The 3,912-nt window shown below is 46.4% G+C and overlaps 1 non-coding gene across 1 annotated transcript; it reads right to left on the reverse strand.

Annotated features, from left to right (window-relative positions):
- Positions 1-620: 620 nt before the first annotated feature.
- On the reverse strand, positions 621-694 carry TRNAN-GUU (transfer RNA asparagine (anticodon GUU)). Its single transcript has one exon. It is a non-coding gene; the product is annotated as a tRNA-Asn (tRNA).
- Between the last annotated feature and the right edge of the window lie 3,218 nt (positions 695-3,912).

Genomic DNA, 3,912 nt, shown 5'->3' on the forward strand with positions numbered 1-3,912 from the left:
CGATGGCGATGGATAGCTCGGGCACCGGCGAGCCGTAAACGCGGTGGTGCCTCCCGAAGCCAACCCTAATCGCTCGGCATTGTCGCTGACGGTCATCATGCAGCTCAGGGAAGGTATTTGCCTTTGCGCCTTCCCTCGCGGGAGCACGGCGTAAAGGAACTCCCGGAGACTCTCGTCCCCGCCAGCCTCAGGACGGAGCCGGCCGCGGCAGCCACTGCCCGGCTGCCCGCCCCACGGAGGAGGCAGCCCCTTCTCGCCCGCCGGCTGCAGCGCTCAGAGGACGCGGGTAGCGGGAACCCGCATCGGCGGAGGCTGGGGGTGAGGACAGGGGCTCGGGGGGGGGTTCCGCACCCCTCCCGCGGGCGGCAGGGGCGGGACACGACCCCACGGCGCAGGCCGGGAGCCACCTCGCCCCATAGGCGCCGCGAGCAGCGAAGCCCTTCGCTGGCAGGGCGCAGCGCGGGAGGGAGCTGCTGCCGCCGCGCTCCCCGCCGGGGGCCCCCCTGCCCAGAAACATGCGGCGCCTGCCCGGCCGCCGGCGCTAATCTCACATCCTCCCCCGGCGCACGCACAAAACGACGGCCGGCTGGAGGGGAAACGGGCGGGCTAAAAGGGGAAGTCGTCCCTGGGTGGGCTCGAACCACCAACCTTTCGGTTAACAGCCGAACGCGCTAACCGATTGCGCCACAGAGACTCCCGTTAGGGCTAATCGCCGCGGCGCGACTGATGTGCCGCGGCGCCGTGGCCGGCCGCGCGCCTCGCCGCCTCCCCGCCTCCGTCCTGCTGACCCGCGGGCCACCACGCGCCCAAACCGCGCGTACAAAACCCGGCTCCTAAATCACGAGCCTCGCGAAACACTAAAAGAGGACCGAGAAAACAGCGAAAAGGGCGGCTTGCTTTCTTCTAGCCAATATGAAAGACTAATTCCCCAAATCATTGTTCACAGCGGCATTCTTTTTCTGGGGAATAAATTCACAACTCAGAGTTAAAGCAGCTGCTTCTTGGCTGTTGCTAATTCATCCATTACACACGCAAGCCAAAATGTAATTCCCAAATACCGTTGCAAAATCGCCCCAATAATATATTTAAAAGGTAATTTCAAGGGAGGCAGCATCCCTCTGCACGTATGTAGTAGGTAAATTATATTTACCTTTCTAAGTGACTGAAGACAGCAGTGAAGAAAAGCTAACGTTCCTATCACCATTTTATCGAAATCCGCTTCCCACATTACCTTACAGTAAATCTGTACCTATGGCTCCACCAAGTACAAAGTTTTCACATCCAAGCCTGGGCAAGTGTTTTCCCCTTTTCTTTCACAGACCGATACTGTCTGAATCTCTTTGACGTCTTACAATATCAGTTGCTTCACTTTGTCCGTGTGGCTCCATGAAGCTCTGCCTGATGGCTCTTCTGTCTGCTGAAAGCCTTTGGAGTTGAGCAGGCACATGACACCCACTACACAAGGACGGGTGCTAACTCCTTTCCAAGCAGATGGCTGGCTATCTCCTAGTCTCTGCCCACCCAAGACCAAGAAGTCCCAGCTCACTCCTGAAACCAGAGAGTGAGTCTTCAGCAGCAGGAGTAAAAGCAGGAGCATGTTACTCCAGCTCTCATATTTTGTGCAATACCTTGCTCTTCAACACTGTAAGACTTCATTCCTCAGCCCAGTGAGTAACTTTAAGCTGACCATTTATTGTCCACAGCTCAGCCTTTCCAGTTTTTCCAATACTTTGAAAAGAGCTACATAAATGTCAGTATTATCACAGTACTGCTCAATTTCTTTACTGCATATTGTTGGTACCTTACCGACCAGCATCTTTTAAAACATGGAGGAGAAAGACAAGATATGCAAGCCCTCAACAGTAATTAAAATAATTGTTTTAAAGATTGCTTTTGGGGGCATCATGCCCACTGCAGCATGCTTTCCTACCCAGACCTCTGCTATTCTCAGCATCAGAAGAATCAGTTCGCAGGCTAGACCAGTTCTGTTTTCTCTGTGTAGGAGGACAACAAGGAGACAGTCCTGTGATTTTATGCACAAGCAAACGGGTATTTAGTGGAAACAGCAAGATTCCAGTCTGAACAAAGGCCTTACCCATAGACCAGTAGATGAACATCTGGGCATGGGTTTTGGGCCCTGAAACGTTTTACTTTATACACATGAATATTCCCATTAGTTTTAATGAATGTAAAATTGACTGTTTTCAAAATCTGTGTCTAGAGGCTAGATCTAAAAAGGGACTTTGCTATGCTGATACTGACCACAAGCTCTAACTTTGAGGTGTCTGAGAGGAACACAGGACCTGGCATTAGACATCCAAGGCTGCCTATTCAATGCATCGGGACAGAGAGAGTGCTGCAGGTGAGGCTACAGAGTCACTTGGCACCTTTCTTCTCAGCATTCTTCCTCACTGAATCTTGGAGTCTTTCATTTAAAGTCTTACAAGGTAAAAAAGAAAATAAGAAGAACGTATACAACAGCGAATGTTACCTCTTCAGCTTGAAACCCACAGATCAGCAAAGGATCTGAACATGGATGACTTTCGCTGACTGTTGAAGCACTAACCAGTGAGCCATCATACCAGAGAGCAACATTATCTATCGCTACTCTGTAAATGGAAAAGACTAGCTATCTACCCTTAGGAGAACGTTTCTGACTGTATCTTCAGTAGAAAGGAAGAGGCCAAGTGCTGTTTAGGGCATTCAGAAACCAGAAAGGGCTGCTACTTCAGATTAATCACCCTCCCTATCAGTGTTTTGTTCTTTATTTCTGGACAGCTCTCTTCCTTGATACACTGTTTCTTGTGGATGGTATCTGGAGTTGCTTAGTTTTTTTCCAATATCCAGTGTATATAATTTAAATACCATTATTGGATTCACTAATTATGGATTATATTTTGGTTTATATCTTTATAAAAACATAATTGTACACAAATATATTACATATTAATATGTGAAAATATTATACTATGTAATTTAAAACTATTGTTTTATTTTATAATATTTAAATATTTTACAACATTATTTTATTGTTATTTTGAGATCCATGAACTTACATATTCATTGCTATGACATCTGTGACCTTCTTCAGATACAGGCTTTGGTTCCTGAATGTCAGAGAAATATAGGACATAGGGTGAAACTGGGTATTGTTTATGAGTTTTATAAACATACAATATATTCATCCTCTGTTCAGAAAAATTAGTTACTCACCCAGAACTGTTCCTAAAATCAGTTCAGTAGGATATAACAGAAACAAAAGAATCTTCCCACTTATATCACAGAATTACTTCATTAACTACTCTATTTTGACAATTTCTCACAGGAAAGGACCGTTTACCCAACAAGCACATGCACCTATATTATTTCTTATTCTGTGTGTCCTTTTTGGTCAACTATTTGTCAGCTCCCAAGCTGCAACTCGGCCCAAACTACAAACATTCATAGTCACAAAAGAATTCAGAACAGCTGCTCAGTTTCTGCCCAAATATATTTCTGATTGCTTACTTTGTAACAGAAGTCTGTAAGTGCAGAGCTTACCATCCAAGGATTTCTCGTGTTTTCCTCTGAAACATATGATTCTAGTCCTGAATAACTGAAAGGATATCCCTGCAAATAGGATCAATTTACTTTAAAAGCAAAGAACAAGACCAAACAATAGTATTTTACTGACCTCTCCAGTTCACTTAGCTCTGGCTTCTCTTAAAATGCAAGTCACACAAAAGAAGGCTAGATAAGAAAATCCCGAAATCTTAGGGTGTTGCTAATTGCAGACTGTTGGGTAACCTAAAATCAACCGTCCTCCCAACATCCATAACCATGTTTACCAAAAGGAAATAGCATAGGGTGCCTGGTTCTGGATCATGCAACATATAGTTGCACTTATGTTCAGGAGAGACAAGAAGCTGTTTC

The sequence above is a fragment of the Harpia harpyja genome, chromosome 1 (assembly GCF_026419915.1).
Source record: "Harpia harpyja isolate bHarHar1 chromosome 1, bHarHar1 primary haplotype, whole genome shotgun sequence".
NCBI lineage: Eukaryota > Metazoa > Chordata > Aves > Accipitriformes > Accipitridae > Harpia > Harpia harpyja.